The sequence below is a fragment of the Lissotriton vulgaris genome, chromosome 8 (genome assembly GCF_964263255.1).
Source record: "Lissotriton vulgaris chromosome 8, aLisVul1.2, whole genome shotgun sequence".
Classification (NCBI taxonomy): Eukaryota; Metazoa; Chordata; class Amphibia; order Caudata; family Salamandridae; genus Lissotriton; species Lissotriton vulgaris.
Window position 1 is genome coordinate 1,412,958,448 of NC_141696.1, and position 19,870 is coordinate 1,412,978,317.

General features: G+C 48.1%; 1 protein-coding gene across 1 annotated transcript in view; it reads left to right on the top strand.

Annotated features, from left to right (window-relative positions):
- Positions 1-365: 365 nt before the first annotated feature.
- B3GALT5 (beta-1,3-galactosyltransferase 5) overlaps positions 366-19,870 on the top strand; it is a 167,378-nt gene continuing 147,873 nt past the window's right edge. Inside the window, exon 1 of the mRNA XM_086935429.1 lies at positions 366-377. The gene's annotated coding sequence lies outside the window, so the exon portion shown is untranslated. The remainder of the gene's footprint in view (positions 378-19,870) is intronic.

The following is a 19,870-nucleotide window of genomic DNA, read 5'->3' on the forward strand; positions in this document are numbered from 1 at the left end:
GTGGATTTGAACTTTGGTCTGCATGGTAGCTGTGCGCCCTTGATGCCCAAAGCTTTTGGAATAGTTTGCATCTTAATGACAATGATGTGAAAACAGTAAATTACCGAGTATTTTGTGTGCTTTTTTAATTGACGTACTTGCCAATGTTAATTATTTTCATGCAAGCCTGGAGCCTTAACAGGAAGCTGCCCATGTGATTTTCTGGGCTATGTCAGACAGAGCATGCATTCATGCTTGGGTGGAGCTTTTCATGTGAATCCGTCTATTATAAAGTGACCCGTTAAAAATAATGGCAAACTAAAAACTCAGTATGTATCCGTTTATGCAGTGCAGAAGAGCATGACCTAGGAATCCTGTCTGTCGATTCGCGAGTAAATGTAAGTGGGTGGGCTTGGTTAAATGTTTTTCATTCAGACTTAGAAGATTTTGTGAGGCTAAATCTCTTACGCGGGACATGGAAGGTAAATGTAGGTGAGAAGAGCTCCATGATGCTGTTGGACCTGATACTCATCAGGTGGTGTTTCTGCAAACATTTAGCTTTTTCTGCCTGGGTTTTGATGATTCTCTTGTGTGGCAGCCGGGCTCTGGGCACTTTCCCACTATAAATGTAAATGTTTTTGTACTTGTATAGCGCACAGCTACCCACAGTGGGTTTCCCGGCGCTTGTACGAATACCACAAGGGAACCCTTCCTGGCTTTCCCTGTGAAGTGTCCACTCCTGGGCACCCCCATGGTGCAGACCAGGCATCCCTTGCGTTGTGGAGACTAAGCAAGCTATTGCCCAGAGTTGCAGCGTGGGACCCATGGTCAGAATAGGCACTGAGGGGAGAATATCCGGTCAGGGGAATTAATGAGCCCGAGACCAGCCGGGGAAGGAATCGAACCCTGGTCCCTGGCCAGAGCTCTGCATCAAGGTCTGCCTGCTCTAACCATTGAGCCACACTTCTCCACATACAGTGTGAAAGTTTGGGCGCCCTTCATACGCGTGTTGGGAAGTGGTGCTGACTCGATGTTTTGAAACATGGGCCAGTCTGCCATTGCAGACCGGTGTGTGCGTGCTAGCATCTATCGTGATTAAACTCATGAGCAGTCTGCCACTGCAGGCTGCTGAATGTGAGCACCTGCACCTATGGTGCCCGTGATTGCGTGTGTAGCCTGTCATCGCAGTAGTATCGTATGTCTTTCTTCGCCTTAGTCACTTTTGTTTAATTTTTATGGAATTCATTCAAGGTATTTTGAACCTGAACCTGATCAAGTAGTTTCTTGCAGTCCGTAATGGAACTTGTTTCTTTTATTTGCTTTTCCAGGTCACTAATTTCTTCTGTTAGTTTCTGAGCCTGTTCAACCGCTGTATCTATCCCAAGCACCATCCCATGCCTGGAGCAGGAAGTGCCTATGTAAGTAAAGTTACTCAGGTATTTTATGCTGTCGGTGTCTGCCGGCCGACCGGGATGATATCTGCCTTGAGATATTCTGTGAGCATACAAATCATTCATTGTAGTCCGACCCGTTTCTTTCTGCACCTTTCTAGTTGTTCGACTAGTGATATGCTGACTGGCTGCGCTGATTCTGTTGTATCTGAGAACAGAGACGGTCCCTCTAAAATCTTTCTGAGATAGTCATCTGAATACAAAGGGGCATGATTAGACATGTATTGTATGGCAGGGAGCCCTAGAAATCTTTCCCACATCTAAGGTGTGTGGTTCCTGTACCACAGGGACCCTGACACTCATAAACGTCTAGTTGGTGGTGAGTGGATTCACCAGTTGTAGGACCCCACGTGGCCCGTTTCATCTATTGTGTCGCATATCCCTTGTGTGTCACGCCGACTGCATGCTCATTGCATTGTGGTGTCCGATTTACAGGGTGTGACCCTCAGAGGTGGGAGTATACCCTTAGTAGTGCCTCATTCTACCTCATGTGGCTCTGCTGAACTTGTGACTGGATTGGTGCAACCTATATCATCATGCACCAGATGTTGTGCCTCATTTCCAGGGATGTACGGAATTTGCAACTCTTCCCTGTGTCCGACCGGAATTGTCTGGTCATTGTGCTTCATTTCCAGAGAACAACGGAATTGTCTTTCTTCGTGTTTGAAACCTGAAGTGTCTGGTCAGACCCTTATCAACGTGCACCAGACGCTGTGCCCAGATTGCCTGAGCACGACCCTTATCAACGTGTACTGGTCGGGATGCCTTCTCCCATTGAGAGCCTCCCCTGTGTTACTCCCCATTCATTGGCTGTTCCCATTTGGCCCTCATTGTGATGGACCAACTGCCCTCTCCGCACATAGCCCCTTCCCGAAGACATATTGGAGCCAGGTAATAGCGAGAGAGATTGACTGGACTGAAGGAACACTTCTGAGACAGTCGGAAGCGGGTCAATAGGCTCTGTGACTCCATTTTGTTTTGAGACCAGTGGATGAACTTCCCAAGTGACTGCTAAACTCCCCGTGTTTATGTCTGCCTCCTAAATAAACTGTACTACATATCCCCACCTGCTTCCTGAGGACTAGCGTGACTTTGGCAGCTTGTGGTCTAGTATCCAGGAGGAGGTGCTCGTTATCTTCCATCTGTGGGTATAGGACAACCCGGGTGAACTAGCGGGTGGAGGGAGGCTGAGACAACGGAGTCTGCAGGGTGTTATCCATTGACCTGGTGGGTACCAGTTGCTCCACTTTATGGTGCTTAGTGTGTATGCGTGCACAAGTGTTATGTGCAGACTGGGCGCATAACTGTCGCACCGTGCAGTAGCGAGGAGTAAGTATGTAAGTGGGAATGATAGTTGCTGGACAACCTGTGATTAATGACTCTTGCCTGCAGTGCCGCTTTATATGTTGATTTCATGCCAAAAGCACTATACATTTGACATTGGGTTTACTTGTGTGGGTCTGGCCCGAGGTGTTGCAAAAAGGTTTTGTGAATGTACATATCTTTGATATCGTTGTGACCCGTGGTGTACCCTTTAAACGTGTTGGATTGTATTATCAGGATTGCTGGGGTGGGCCTGGGGAGGACAGCATGTTGCACTGCATAAGGGTGCTCTCTCTGGGAGGTGGTGTTAGATTTGGAATTGTCCACAGTGTGCATACTGTTGATATCATAACAATACGAATGGGCCTAGTACTGCTAGTAATATTTACAAATTTGTTTTATGCCCAACAGTACCTTTGCATACATCCTGTGTGAAGTCTTCTTTATGACGCTCAGTGTATTTATTATGAGTGACTGCAGTGCCTTTGTTTTACACATTTCCTCTGATTGCTCAATGCCAAGCTACTCAAGGGGGATCATGTTATACCAGGTGCAGCCCGTGCAGGTAAGAGCGTGGGGAGGGTGGGAGGAGGGGAGTCAACAGACGACGATGAGGGAAAATACAATTTAAAAAAAAGAAAACCACTTACCTTGCACTCGCTGCACTGCCGACGATGCGGCGAGCGCAAGGCCAGTGGTTTTCTTTTTTTTTATTTCCCCCATCATCATTTATTGACTCCTCCCCACCATGCCCTACTGCTCTTACCTGCACTGACCGCTCCTGTATTATACAGCAAGTGTAATCATCCACCCTTGACGGGAGCAGTAGGTTCCAACAGATGCTGACTATGTCTGCTGAGTCCTTCGACTTGAATCTTGAATCAAGTCATTCTGATGAAGCTCCAAAGGTTCTGCCTGTTTCTGGTGGACTCTGAGCCTTGTCCCAGTCCTACAGAGATCCGTTTTTTTAAGTCCCAACTTTTAGGAAAAGTTCTGTAACTTGGTTTTTGGATATCAAAACCTCTTCAAAACAGTAGGAAAGGTTCACTAGACAACAATGTATGGGTTCATACTGTAGGAAATCTTCGCACAGATCATATTCAAGTTCACAGCAAACAGCTCCATTCTTGGGATTTCTCTGCCACAGTACGCGCTCCATTTACTTCCACGGCCTTTGACGCACCCTAGGAAGGTTTTGCAGGGCAGGCAAGAGTAATTCCTATTTAGAGCTGGTTCACTGACTTTCTTCCAGGCAGCTTCAACCTTCTTCCTTTCCAGGAACCTTTGCACTATCCTGATAAAGAAGAGATGCTCTACAGGGGTAAGCAGGCTTCACTGGGAGGACCTGGGCCCTATTTTCTTCAGGTCTGCAAAAATGAGTGTCACTAGCTCGGGAAACCCCTAGTTTCACTAGTTCTGAGAGCAGTATTTCTATCGTAGAGATAAAAGACAGCGCTGGAGATGAGTATGTCTACAGGCCTTTGCCAGGTACCGAGTTATCCTCTGATGCAGAAAAGGTGTCTTTTGCTTGAGGTTGGCTGTTTGCTGGGAGTGGCTTAGTCGGGCATTTTAAAGGATACAACCAATCGGTGACACTAACATTTCTGGGGAGATTTACAAGCTCCTTGCGCCGCCATTGCGACATCTTTGTTTGATGCAACGGCTGTGCAAGCAATGCAGCCTATTTACAACAGGATGCATCTAAGGAGATGCGTCACGGTGTAAAGCCCTGCTTCACATTATACCTGGGCCAGGAATAATGTATGCAGCCTAGGCGTTCCCACGCAAAAAGCTGTGTAGAACTGATGCAGTGAAATTTGCAACATTTCGCGGTGTCACTCTACGCCTTCACTGTATCAAAATCCCTATGCCTGCTCAGACCAGGTATAAACAAAAGAGATTACATGGGGGAAAACTAGAAAGCCTGCAGAAACGTGAACGGCCTCGTGTAAACCCTGCAGAAGAGCTTTAGACAGGCTATATTTAATAATTAAAAATGGATAAACCCTTATGGGCAATCAAAACCTGATAATTCAACGGTTTTCTTACACTCTATTACCTAACACTTTGCTCATAATTAAACATGACTTTCTGTGTCTCTTATGGCAACTTTACACTGGAAACAAATGTCAAAGGCAGTGGGCATACAAACCGGGGAAACCTCAGGGAAATTTATTCTCTTGGTCAGTGAAGTGGAACAGGGATTAGAAAGTCAGATTCAACCTCACATCCTATATAACACTTGAAAATCCTCAATATCCGGTTGGTGCCAGCTCTTTAAAGAAGAACCTGACGCTTAGATACAGGTAGGTAAAAGTGGCTGAGACTAGGAAGGGGTATTAATAGCACACTGAGTGCCTTATATATGAAGCCCTCATGCTGCCTCACTTTTTGTGACTCAGCAGTGGTGTAAAAAGTGCACCATACTGCGCCACATTTACAAAATGACGCACCTAGCAGATGCATCACTTTGTAAACCCTGGGCTACATTATACCTGCAACATGTATTATGTTTACAGGGTGGGCATTCTGTCATAGAAAAGGCACGTCGTAGTGATGCAGTGCAATCTATGAGATTTCACTGCAACACTTCTACGAGGTAAGTGTGCCAAATCCTTATGTCTTCTTTAAGCAGGCGTAAGGCGTGAAGCCGGGCTTTTCAAGCCCCATGCGAAAATGGAACATTGTTGAAGTTGCGTCTGTTTTTAGACACACTTCAGCAAAGCGCAACTTTTGCCCCTACCGATACTTCAGGAAAACTGACGTTTCTGTAAATCCTTGCGACATGGAGCACTGAACAGCAAACACGGCGTATCGCATTCATGTTGTCGCAAGGAGGGCACACGGAAAAGTGTTGCTCTGCTGTTTTCACGCAGCGATGCAACACTTTTGATAAATGAGGCCCTAACAGTGCAGGGATGGAGAAGGGTCACCAGCAATGAAGCAGGAAAGTGCCTGCAGCCCAAAAAGTACGAATGCATTGACTGTGATCTTTGTTTTCCAAACTGAGCTGTGGGAATCCTTTGACCTTGGACAGTCAAGGGTGTGGTCCTCTCTTCACAGAGTAATCCTGCTCCTTGTCTTCTGCACTGGGTCCTAGATTTGGTCCCAGCCCAGTAGAAGGACAGCTGCCAGGAAAGCAGAGCTCTTGTCAGGAGGGCCACTGCAGCTTGCACCACCCATTGCCTCTGCCTGCGCTGCCACTAACAGTATCAATATAACTAACCATCACAAACCTGCAAGTGTGACAATTCAGCATATTCCAAGCCCCCAAAGCTATAAGAATGGCTTAGACGACAAGTGTTAATCATTTCTAAGGTTTATGGAATTAATAAACAACTGTTGTTCTGCTCATCTCTAAATTCAACAGGTGGCAGTATGTCATAAGTGCAGGTGTTGACAATTAAGTTCAGGTGCTGGGCACCGGAAACCACCGGCTCAAATTAACCACTGCAGGAAAGGTTTGGTCCCTGCCAAGGTGTCTGTCAGGAAATAATGTGAATGTTTTCCTCATTGCTCAAATGATGTACAGCTTACATGTGTAATAGGGGAAGTATTTATCCATCTTTGGAAGCAAAGGCAGAAAACCAGAGGCTCCCAAAATTCTGCTAGTTTCACAAGTTAAAGCATTGCTTCAATCAGGGAGGGGAGCATCATGCCCATTTGTCCTTTGTCTTCATGAGCTGAGGTGCAGGGGTCAAAAGCCAGATCAGTTTCAGTTGGTAATGGTGTGCATGTATAGTATCTCTAGCCAAGCATAATACTACCATTGCTATGTGGGCAGCCAGGAATACAGGAAAAGGGAGGGGTACATTCACCGGGACTGGGAACCCTGCTCTGGAGAATGGAAGGGGTGACAAAACCCTCCCACAGTCGACGGTTTTGGGGAGAAGGTCCTGAATACATAGACATGCAGATAATGTCCACAGTGCAAAAATACAGCCTGCAGGGAGCCCGGAACTTGTGCCGCCATGCACATTAAGGGGGTCACTAGGATGGCGATCCGTGCGCCAACCCAACCTGATTTACCCCGCCATATTATCATGGCCGCGGTATTGTGGGGGACGCAAAGTGCATCCGCCACTTGGCAATCATTACGATTGCCAGACGGGCGATCTTGGCCACGAACATGGTGCCATCTATATTGAGTAGGGTGACCACATTCTCAAAACAAAAAACGGGGACAGGTCATAGACATAGAAGTAGGACTACGGTATGCAGTAACCATCGACATAAAAGTAGGACGATTTGACAGCTGTCATAATTTGAATTTAAAAACACTTATAAAGCGCGCATTTACCTAGTGGTTTCTTGGCGCTGGCGGACTTTAGAACCTGGGTGGTAGCTGTGAGAAAGCTAGGCTGTGAATGCTTGCAGAAAAAGATGGGTTTTTAAGGCCTTGCGAAAGTCAGGGTAAAGTGGGATGGATCGTATATTGAGGGGGAGGGAGTTCCAGAAAGTAGGACCTAGGACCGCAAATTCCCCCCCCCCCCCCCCATCCTCTTCTTCCTGAAACGAGAAACGGAAAGAAGGGACTGGGAGGAGGAGCGGAGCTCTCTGACTGGTGTATAGCTGGAAATTGACGAGTTTATGAATGCTGGGGCAGTTCCAGCTCGGGCCTGAAACGCAGTACAGCCAAGTTTGAAGAGGGCCCGCTCCCTAATGGGCAACCAATGCAAATTCTTTAATACAGAGGTAGCATGATGGAGTTTAGGGAGACCATGAATGAGACGTAGAAAAGGGACTATAATGACAGCTCCCTCCACAGACCGAGTGGGCACTAGCTATGCAGAACCTGTAGGTTGTGAAGGAAGCTCACACTGTCACAGGCTGCTTGAGCAGGACCCTGGGTGTACATACATCTGTGAAGGAAGCTTGCAGTGCCACTGTCTGTGCTGAGCCTGTGCTGTATAAGAGAAAAGCGCACTGCGACAGCACATGCTGCCAGGCAAGTGTGCATGTGTGTGATGCTTTCATTGGTGCTGCGTGCATTATACCTGCTCTCTACCAGACAGGATTTTGCCCTATCACTGCCTGTGCTCTTTCGCTGGTGTGTGTATGTGGTGTGTTGCAGCCTGAGGGGCGTATCAGCGTAGTTCTCACGAATGCACCTCAGGTGATGGGGTTTAGTGGATATGTCACCTGTAGGATTAAGAAGACCTGTGTTGTGATCCTGGCTGTCCTCACTTGACTGGATTGTGGAATCCTACACACAGACATGCCAACCGTCCCGATTCAGGCGTGAGACTACCGATTTCAAGGCTAGTCTCCCGCCTCCCGATTCCTGCAAGAAAAAAACCAGATTCCTCGGGGTTTCAGCTGACAGGGCTTGGCATTGTGTAAAGTGCCAATTCTTCCAGCAATAGTCAGAGTGGCGACGCAGGGGCTCTAGAAGGGGTGAAAAACAACAAAGCGTCATTAACGAGGGAATGGTCTTTTAAAGACGTGTGAAGTATGGGGGGGGGAGGGGGGAGGGCTGTGTGTGTGCAAGGGAAGCTGTTTTAGCCACGGGGGTGGGGTGGGGAAGCATGCACTGCCAGCAACCTGCCAGGCCAATGCACAACACTTGCATCACACTCTCTCTGCCTGGCATTGCGCTCCTTGGTTCTGAAAGGTATGAGAAAACGTGTATTTGTGTTTCAAATGTCAAATCCTGAAGCAGCACACTTCAAAAGCCAGTAACCCGATTCAAGGCCCCATTCTCCCGATTTTTTTTTTATCTCCCTCTTTGCTCTTCTGAAATGTTGGCATGTATGTACACATGACTTGCTCTTACGTACTTTTCAAGAAAAGGGCAGGATGTGAGCAGGCACAGCGTTTGAAAATAAGCGTGATGGAAATTATACAAGATGCAATCTAATTCCTCGCTGCATACTTTGGAAGCAGAAGACTGGCGCTGACAAATGTAACTTAATTTCCTTTTCTGTGCCTCAGTTCACAATGTGGGCTACTCGAGAACATTAATTAATTAATTCAAGAGGTTTACACTGCATGTCACATAGGGAATTCGTGGGTGTTCCGTATACAGGATATGTAAGAAAGAAAGCCAGTTTGTCTCGGTGTCACAGAATGTGCACTCATCAACTTGCAGGATGTTCTCCATACAGGTGTATGCCTCGGCTCAAGAGTGTCCTCACTGGTGAATCCCTCATGCATTATATTAATGTGCAGATAAATTCCTCAGGTGGTAACCATGATTAGGTTGAATTCGTAAAATACGATTTTGGTAAATGTCCAAAGGAAGATACTCAAAAGTTTATAAGGAGCATCAGTTTGCAACACTTTTTTTTTAAGTGCTTCAAATCATCACTTTATTCAGTTCGACCAGATGAAAGTCATTTGTGGGGCTGCAGAATAACTCACCGAACATCCCTAACATAATGGTCAATTAAGCTGAGCAAGTATACGTTTTAAAAGAGAATATTAGTGTACTCATTAACGGCCTGCTGTTTGAAAGACTATTTTACAAAAAATGCAACACCTACTCGTTCCAGTAAATTAAATCTTACTTTTTTCTCCTAAAAACGGACAATTGCTGAGCAGTGTATTTACAGGTTTGACTAGACATTTGTCGATTTCCCCTTCCTCTAATGCGCGCATGAGGCCTGATCAGGCATGCAACACCCATTGGACTTCACCACCCGCGCCCTCCCCCCATCGTGTGTGGCAGCCTCTGATGAGACCGATTCCGGGCACCCACAGAGCCACACCCGATCGTTTCACAGGTCTTTAAAAGACCATTTGAATTTTAATTAGTCCTTGCTGTTGTTTCACACCTTGTTGGAGGCCCTGCAGCTCCACTCTGCCCTGATTAACATCCTTGCAACACGCCTGTGCGGGCACCTCTTGGAAGTCAGCAAAAGTGTAGGTGGCGCTGCGTGGAAAAAGAAGAGAAATCCCGAGAGAAAACTTCTCTCTTCTAAGGATTTCCCTTCCTGCTACAGCGCTCATCACACGCAATGAAAAACCGGGACATTTTTGTGTTTAACTCGGACACCTTTCGAAAACGGGGACATTTGACTCATTTGGAGCAAAGTGTCGGGACACGGGGACACTTCTCCAAAAACGGGGACCGTCCGGGGAAAACCGGGACGTCTGGTCACCCTAATATTGAGGTGCGTGCAGAAACTGGCCTTTCAATGGCGGCGATGCAAGCATGGAAAGGTTGGCGGTATTTGCAATGGGGGCCAGTTGCCCGCCCCCAGGGCTGTGGGGGGTGCTCTTGGGAGGTACCCATGGTACCCCCCTCCATTCCCATGCACAAGGTGGCAGGCATCGCGTGGTGCCGGCCCCGTTGTGCATGGGAATGCATGACATAGCACTTTGGCATTGCGGCAGGTGTTGCTTACAGCAGCATCTGCCGCAATGTCAACAATGCGGAATGCGACCACCAGGGTGGCTGTCGCATCCTAATTAGCTGTGCGGGACCACCACACTTCTGGCAGCTGGTCCCAGCACCACAAGGATAGTTGGCGGACTAAAGTCCGCCCGCCATCCTAATCAGCCCCTTAATCTGGGAAGAAAACCCTCAATTCTGCTCACGGGAAACGTCTCATGTGTACGACAGACTCTTTATTCACATAAATGTTATTTATAGAGCACACAGATGCCCGAAGGCGTCCAGGCTCTAGAACTAAAACTAGAGGTCAAAGTTGAAGAACAACAAAGCTGGAACAGTCATGTTTTCTGATACTTCTGACATTTCACATAGCATGTTGTGGGGCAAAGCTCAAGGGGAAGTGACCTCCAGAGAGATGCGGTTTTGAACGAGAAGGCTCGACTGCCCTGGCCGACCTAATGAATTTTATATAGACATAACTAGGGTCCTGTGCTAGCCAAAGGGACGTACCTGAACACATTCAAGAAAATGTTGCTTTAAGAACATGAAGCTGGTAAGATTCAGAGCTTTTAAGCAGAGCTAGAGACTTTTAAACATAACATGCTTATGGATGAGAAGCCAGTGAAGCTTCTTATAGACACAGAAACAGAGGCAAAGTGAGGACACTTATCAACAATCTTTTCCAGTGGTTGTGGGGGCTCCTCCATTGGAGAGGAGGAGCTTCGCCCCAATTAAGTGCCTCCTGAAGCCCCAGAGATGAAAAGAAAACCTGGTTATTGGTTTCTATTTTATTTTTCATCCTCCTGTCCTGAACCGAGCATCAGGACAGGGCGGGCCTGCTGAGCGACAGCAGGGAGGAGTGGTGGGCATAGGACTGTTTAAAGTGTGCATGTCCCTTTGGCTATCCGTCTTGTGACAGCCAGCCACACTTGCACACTTTAAACCTCTCAACCCATCTGTCTTAAGACACCAAGGTTGAGAGAAAGTGCAGGCATCCAGTTCCCTCTGGAGCCAGACAGAAGCCGCTCCCACCAATCAGGGCACTGCTCACAGGCTGGTGAACAGCCTAAGAGCAGGTCAGGATTGGTCAAGGGAGTTTGTTGGGGCCTGCACTGCTGTCCTTGCAGAAGAGGTCGGAGTGAGAGGAGGATGCCCGTCATGATCCTTAAGTGTTTAAAAAAAATTTTTATTTGCCTACCCCCCTTCCCTTAGTTGATGCCAGCCATGTGATCTTGAGCAAGTTGAAGTGGGCAAGCAGCAGGGAGGCCAGGATATAAGGAGTTTGCATAATCTTGATGAGAAGCAACAATCACTTTAATGATGTCAAGTGGAGATATTCTAGTACATTTGGCAAACTCTTCATTAAAACAATAAAGTTAAAGAAACATTCAAAGGGAACTTTGACAATTTGAGGTTTAAAAGATAGTTTGCCATCAACGTAAAGCCCCAATTTCTATTTGTGTTCGTGGGTGAGGGCAGCTTCCTAAAGATTCTGCCCACCAAGTGGAGTACCAGACGGAGGGGCGTCACCTATCACTACTACCTCCATCTTATCTGTATTTAGCTTTATGCAGTAGTCGGTCATCCAGTCTGCGACTTCAGTAAGGCAGCATCAGAAGTGAAGCCCCTAACTTGCAGAGTTCCAATCCAAACGAATAATCATTTGAGTATCATCCGCATAACTCACAGTTGACAAATTATAGCAGTGGATGAGTTTTGCTAGGTTCTCAACATAGATGTTGAAAAGCATTGGACTGAGGGATGAGCCTTAAGGGACTCCTCGTGCCAGCCACAGTGATAGGGAACAAAAGGGGGGACAAGAGCACTTCCTGACTCTGAGCAGAGTAGAAGGAGGATATCCAGTCCAGTCCATGCCCTTAATGTCTGCCTATGAAGCCTAGTTATCAACCTCTCATGTCACACAGTGTTACAAATGGCAGAGAAATCAAGCTAGGTGAAGGCCGATGTGCCACCTTGATCCAGGTTAATGCGGAGGACTTCTTATACACCGCTATAAGAGCTCTCCCGGTGCTGTGGCAGGATGGAAGCCTGGTTGAGTAGATTCAAGAAGGGAATTTAGAGAGGTAAAAGAGGACAATTGAGCATTTATCTCCTTCTCAGTGATCTTTACAATGAATGGCAACAGTGAGTTCAGACCATAATTGCTCATGACACCCTCATCTTAGGGTGTTTTTTTTTTTAGCAGAGGGATTACATGGGCTCTTTTCCACAACTCAAGTTCAAGTTCAAGTTCGAGCATTTATATAGCGGGCTACTCACCCAGAGGGTCTCAAGGCGCTTGGGGAAGGGGTTCATTATTTGTCGAATAGCCAGGTTTTAAGTTCTTTTCTGAAGGAGATGTGGTTTTGAGTAAGGCGGAGGTGAGTGGGGAGTGAGTTCCAGGTCTTGGCAGCAAGGAAGGAGAAGGATCTGCCACCCATGGTGGATTTTCGGATGCGCGGGACTGCGGCGAGGGCTTGAATGGACGATCTTAGTTGGCGGGTGGGTTTGTAGAAGGAGTGTTGAGGCATTCAGGTCCTAGATTGTAGAGGGCCTTGTGTGCGTGGGTGAGAAGGCGGAATGTAATTCTTTTGTTGACGGGAAGCCAGTGGAGGTCTTTTAGGTGTCCGGTGATGTGATCTTGGTGAGGGATGTCTAATATGATTCTCGCTGATGCGTTGGAGTTTTTTCTGTAATTTTGCGGTGATTCCGGCGTATAGTGTGTTGCCATAATCCAGTTGACTCGTGACCAGTGCGTGGGTGACAGTCTTTCTTGTCTCAAGGGGGATCCAGCGGAAGATCTTTTTGAGGATGCGAAGTACGTTGAAGCAGGAGGAAGAGACTGCGTTGACTTGTCTGGACATCGAGAGAGAGGAGTCTAGGATGAATCCAAGGTTACGTGCATGGTCTGTGGGTGTGGGTGCTGTGCCCAGAGCTGAAGGCCACCAATAGTCGTCCCAAGCAGAGGGGGAAGGTCCTAGGAAGAGCACCTCCGTTTTGTCTGAGTTGAGTTTTAGGCGGCTATGTTTCATCCATTCGGCTACTTCTTTCATTCCTTCGTGAAGATTGGTTTTGGCGGTGTTAGAGTCTTTGGTGAGGGAAAGGATTAACTGGGTGTCGTAGGCGTAATAGATGATGTTAAGGTTGTGTTGGCGCGCGATGGATGCGAGTGGGCTCATGTAAACGTTGAAGAGGGTGGGACTGAGTGATGATCCTTGTGGTACACCACAGATGACTTCAGTGGCCTCTGAGTTGAATGGGGGAAGTCGGACTCTTTGAGTTCTCCCAGCGAGGAATGAGATGATCCAGTCCAAGGCTTTACCTTTTATGCCGGTGTTGCTGAGGCTATGTATAAGGGTGCTGTGGCAGAATGTGTCGAAAGCGGCGGATAGGTCGAGTAGAATGAGGGCCACTTTTTCTCCGTTGTCCAGTAGTGTTCGGATGTCGTCAGTCGCTGCAATGAGGGCGGTTTCGGTGCTGTGTTTGGCTCGAAACCCGGATTGGGATGGATCGAGGGAGTTGTTGGATTCAAGCAAGGCGGCAAGCTGGCTGTTGACAGCTTTCTCAATGACTTTGGCCGGGAATGGGAGGAGGGATATGGGTCGGTAGTTTTTAAGTTCAGAGGGGTCTGCTGTGGCTTTCTTCAGAAGGGCGCTGAGTTCGGCGTGTTTCTAGCTTTCTGGAAAGGTGGCAGAGTTGAACGAGCAGTTGATGACATCACGGAGATGAGGTGCGATGATGGAGTCAGCTTTGTTGAAGATGTGGTGGGGGTAGGGGTCGGTTGCGAGCCAGAGTGGATTGAGTTCATTAGGCAGATGGTATCTTCAGTGGTGATTGGGTACCAGGCCTTAAGGTTGTTAGTTGGCGGAGTAGGATCTGAGGGGGGTGGGGCGGGTTGATCGCTGGGATTAATCTCGAAGCTGTTGTGGATGTCGGCAATTTTGTTGTAGAAGAAGGAGGATAATGCATCGCAGAGGTCTTGGGAGGGAGTGATGTCGTTAGATGCTGCGGTGGGGTTGGTGAATTCTTTGACGATGTTGAAAAGTTCCTTGCTGTTGTGAGTGTTGTTGTCGAGACGATCCTTGAATGCTGATTTCTTGGCGTATCTAATCAGTTGGTGGTGTTTGCGGGTGGCTGCCTTGAGGGTGGCTATGTTGTCGGTGGTTGGGTTTTTTCTCCATGTTTTCTCCAGGGACCGGCATAGCTTCTTGGATTTTTTAAGGTCATTATTGAACCAGGGAGCCTTTTTGCTGGCTGATTTGATCTGGTGCTTTTTCAGGGGTGCTAATTCGTCAGCGCTGTGGGTGATCCATTGTTTGAGATTGGTGGCCGCTTGGTTTGGGTCCAATGAGGGGGTGGGAGGGTTTTGGTTGAGTGATGTGAGGAGTTGGTTGGAGGTGATTTTGTTCCAGTTTCTCAGAGGAATAGGTTGAGGGCGGTTGTGGGTCAGGGTGGTTTTGTAGCTGAAGTGAACACAGCTGTGGTCCGTCCAGTGGAGCAGAAAAGGAAGAATTAACCAGTTCCTGACTCTGAGGGGCCACAGTAGGGGCAACTAGATGAAAAATCCTATCAGGACAAGGTTCGTTCAGAGATCCATCCTTAACTGTCTTAATAAGACGTTCAGTGATAGACAGGAGAAAGTTGTCAGTACTTAAGCAGTCTGTGCAAGGGGGGCATTGCAAATGATGTAATCATTTCATGAAAGAAGGAAGAAAGAGCTTCACATATCTCGGGGTACCGAACTGAAGATTTCCGGGTGCATTAAGGATTGGCAACTTCGCATATTATTCTAAACAAGTTGTGGGATGTCATTACAAATACAACTGGTAACCAGTATGACAGGGCGCTCAGCGACAAATTAAAGGGAAAGTTGCCAAAGTACTTAACTCTCACGGTGCTACTAAGGGAGAAGAGTATGGTTACCAATCATACCCACCAGGAACCACATATGTGAAACCTAAACAAAGTAAAAATAGTTCCCCCTGAGCACTCTAACCACATTATTAAACAGTTAAATATCCACAGACTTCAGATTTTTCAAATGCAGGAAAACAATTATATTCCAGTCCTTATTATGATACAATCAATATAGTCCTCGTATTCCAGTTAGATTTTATTCATCCACTGTAGTTCAAGCGTAGCAAAAAACACAGCCAACACGTGTTTCGTCAGGCTTTGTAAAGCACATTGACTTCCTCAGTGATGCAACCCAAACAAATAATGTATGAATACTATACACATTACATGAGGGTAACATAAAATAAATTAATGCAACTAGGTTATCACAGAAACAATCTATTAATGGGGGAATCCAGTGCAAGAATAGAACAGACAAAGGATAGGACCAAATCCAAAATCACCCACGTGTATAAAAAGAACTGTTAACCAGAAGGCGAGAACCACTCTCATCATAAGAGTACTTACAGGGGCTAAAGTAATAATAGTGTAAAGCTGTTTAGGAGAAAGCAGAGGTTGCTTATAAAAATTCAATAATCACCTGTCCTACACAATCACAACTCAGATTTCTGCTACTCCCCAAATTGTTCTCAAGATCAATATCCTGTTATATTAATACATCAATATTACTAAGAGAAAATCATCTACCCCTCAAAACTACTTGGGGGCCGATTCCGATTCGGGAGAAAAAAACGCCGTACGACTGGTATTCGTAGCTGTGTCCGTACGAATGGAAAAAGACCGACCGAACTGCGTAGTACGATCCGAATCCTGAAAATACGTCCGAATATCAGCAAACCGTACAAACCATAATGGAAGACCCGTACGAAATGGCGTTGTAACCCAAACCGTACGATTTGGAAACATGCCGTACGAACTAACAAGTACGATCCAGACCAGGGACCAAGTACGCGATTTGTACGGGCAAAAGTAGTCACGCATGAATCATGATTTGTACGGAAAACATCGCGTATAAGCAAGCCACACCAACATATATGACACGCACACCCCTCAATCAAGCATAAACAAACCCCCCTGAAAACAGACCGTAACAGCCAGCCGCACGAGCAAATACGACTCGCACACCCCTCAATCAAGTGGACACGAACCCCCCCAAAAACGGACCATAACAGCCAGCCGCACCAACAAATACGACCCGCACACCCCTCAATGAAGCGTACACGAACCTCCACCCGGAAAACGGACCGTTACAGCCAGCCGCACCATCAAATACGACCCGCACACCCCTCAATGAAGCATACACGAACCCCCCCCCCAAAATGGACCGTAACAGCCAGCCGCACCAGTAAATACGACCCGCACACCCCTCAATGAAGCGTACACGAATGTCCACCCGGAAAACGGACCGTAACAGCCAGCCGCACCAGCAAATACGACCCACACACCCCTCAATGAAGCGTAGATGAACCCCCCCCAAATACGGACCGTAACAGCCAGCCACACCAGTAAATACGACCCGCACACCCCTCAATGAAGCATACACAAACCCCCCCAAAATGGACCGTAACAGCCAGCCGCACCAGTAAATACAACCCACACACCCCTCTATGAAGCGTACACGAACCCCCACCCGGAAAACGGACCGTAACAGCCAGCTGCATCAACAAATACGCCCCGCACACCCCTCAATGAAGCATACACGAACCTCCACCCGGAAAACGGACCGTAACAGCCAGTCGCACCAGCAAATACGACCCGCACACCCCTCAATGAAGCGTACATGATCCCCCACAAAACGGACGGTAACAGCCAGCCGCACCAGTAAATACGACCCGCACACCCCTCAATGAAGCGTACATGAACCCCCACCCGGAAAACGGACCGTAACAGCCAGCCGCACCAACAAATACGACCCGCACACCCCTCAATGAAGCGTACACGAACCCCTCCAAAACGGACCGTAACAGCCAGCCGCACCAGCAAATACGTCTCGCATACCCCACAATCAAGCATACACGACCCCCCCTAAACGGACCGTAACAGCCAGCCGCACCATCAAATACTGTCAGACTCCACGCTGCAGGATCCGGCTGTAGTACATAGAACTCCACCTCCCAACCTCACCAACACACTGTTGCATAAAACACAGTGTGTTCGAGGGATAGGGCGAGGGAAAATAAAGAGAACAAGGAAGGGACGGAAGGGGACTGCAGGGAAGGGATAGCTGAAAGACAAGAAAATAAACACACCAGGTTAAAGCTATTCACAATGTAAACCTACACTCATTTCATTCTCGCTAAACAGATCAGTAAGATTCACCTTTGTGAATGAAGTGTTCTCCACCTCTTCCCTGTTATAACATATCTCGGATATCAGAACCTCTGGTCCCTGAAGGATACAAAAAGCAGGTTATACTCTTGTAACGTATAGAACCCCTATAGGTTATTCTTTAGTTCCGTCTGCAACGTACCCCTCCTTGTATTAGTTAAGATCCATATGTTGCATCCGTAGCACACCACAATCCCAAGTGAATCCAAAAAAAATTAATAAGTGAATAGCATGAAGTCTCTCTGAAAATAAACAAAAGACGTTCCAGTTTAGACACGGCAAGACGTAGCATCCTACTACTGTCCTCCGCTCTAATAAATAATAATCCACAGGACCCCAATTGAATTCAAACTCCAAACACGGCAAGGTGTAGATCCCCACTACCTTCCGCTTTGGCACTTAACATAAAAGACACTAGTGACTTTCTTCGGAACGGTAGCGTGTAGATAATGTCTCCCCACTACGCTCCGCTCTATATCCGGCCAATTACAAGAAAACCTACACCGCCGTGCAAGTCAATACATAAGGGATCTGTCTCTTTAACTCCTCGAAGAGCATTAACTAAAGAACATAGGTAGCGCGTTTAGTCACGAGCTCCCTGTAACTTACAGGGAATGGAAATCTGTCCAAAGGTCCGCTCACGCTCAGAAGCTGTTCCTCCAGCCGGTACCCACTGATACAGCCCAGAACGCTGGATATGGTCTCCGCCACAGAGACGCCCTGGAACCCGACCGCTACCCGGGAAACATCCGAGTCAGCAGTCTGTAGTCTGATAGGCGGGCTGCAATATCAAAACAAAGGCGCGGCTCCTCACACGCCGATAGCACACGGAATGAGCGACTAGCGCTCCCCAAGGAAACTATCAGGGAAACGCTTCGCATGAAACAAGAGGCTAAGATTCAAATCTACTGTCAGCACAAAATCACGAACAGTGATAGACGGTCCCGCCCATCTTTAAGTAGTGCCACTCCCACCTCCAGGACTTCTGGGAGATGTAGTCATTTATCCATTTAGGTAGGCGCCTTGGCAATTCCTGACAAATACGACCAGCACACCCCTCAATGAAGCGTACATGAACCCCCCCCAAAACGGACCGTAACAGCCAGCCGCTTCTGTAAATACGACCCGCACACTCCTTAATGAAACGTACACGAACCCCCACCCGGAAAACGGACCGTAACAGCCAGCCGCACCAACAAATAAGACCCACACACCCCTCAATGAAGCGTACACGAACCCCCCCCACAAAACGGACCGTAACAGCCAGCCGCACCAGTAAATACGACCCGCACACCCCTCAATGAAGCGTACTCGAAGTCCCACCCGGAAAACGGACGGTAACAGCCAGCCCCATCAACATATACGACCCGCACAACCCTCAATCAAGCGTACACGAACCCCCTCCGAAAACGGACCGTAACAGCCAGCCGCACGAGCAAATACGACTCCCACACCCTTCAATGAAGCGTACACGATCCTCCGCCTGGAAAACGGACCGTAACAGCCAGCCGCACCATAAAATACGACCAGCACACCCCTCAATGAAGCGTACACGAACCCCCCTCCAAAACGGACCGTAACAGCCAGCCGCACCAGTAAATCTGACCCGCACACCCCTCAATGAAGCGTACACGAACCCCCACCCGGAAAACGGACCGTAACAGCCAGCCGCACCAACAAATACGACCCGCACACCCCTCAATGAAGCGTACACTAATCTCCACCCGGAAAACGGACCGTAAAAAAACAGCCGCACCAGCAAATACGACCTGCACACCCCTCAATGAAGCGTACACGAACTCCCCCAAAACGGACTGTAACAGCCAGCCGCACCAGTAAATACGACCTGCATACCCCTCAATGAAGCGTACTCGAACCCCCACCCGGAAAACGGACCGTAACAGCCAGCCGCACCAGCCAATACGACCCGCACACCCCTCAATGAAGCGTACACGAACCCCCCCAAAACGGACCGTAACAGCCAGCCGCACCAGTAAATACGACCCGCACACCCCTCAATGAAGCATACACGAACCCCCACCCGGAAAACGGACCGTAACAGCCAGCTGCACCAGTAAATACGACCCGCACAACCCTCAATAAAGCGTACACAACCCCCCTAAACAGACCGTAACAGCCAGCCGCACGAGCAAATACGACCCGCACACCCCTCAATCAAGCGTACACGATCCCCCCCCCCCAAAAAGGACCGTAACAGCCAGCCGCACCAACCAATACGACTCGCACACCCCTCAATGAAGCGTACACGATCCTCTACCCGGAAAACGGACCGTAACAGCCAGCCGCACCATCAAATACGACCCGCACACCCCTCAATGAAGCGTACACGAATCTCCACCCGGAAAACGGACCGTAACAAACAGCCGCACCAGCAAATACGACCTGGACACCCCTCAATAAAGCGTACACGAACCCCCCCAAAACGGACCGTAACAGCCAGCCGCACCAGTAAATATGACCCGCATACCCCTCAATGAAGCGTACTCGAACCCCCACCCGGAAAACGGACGGT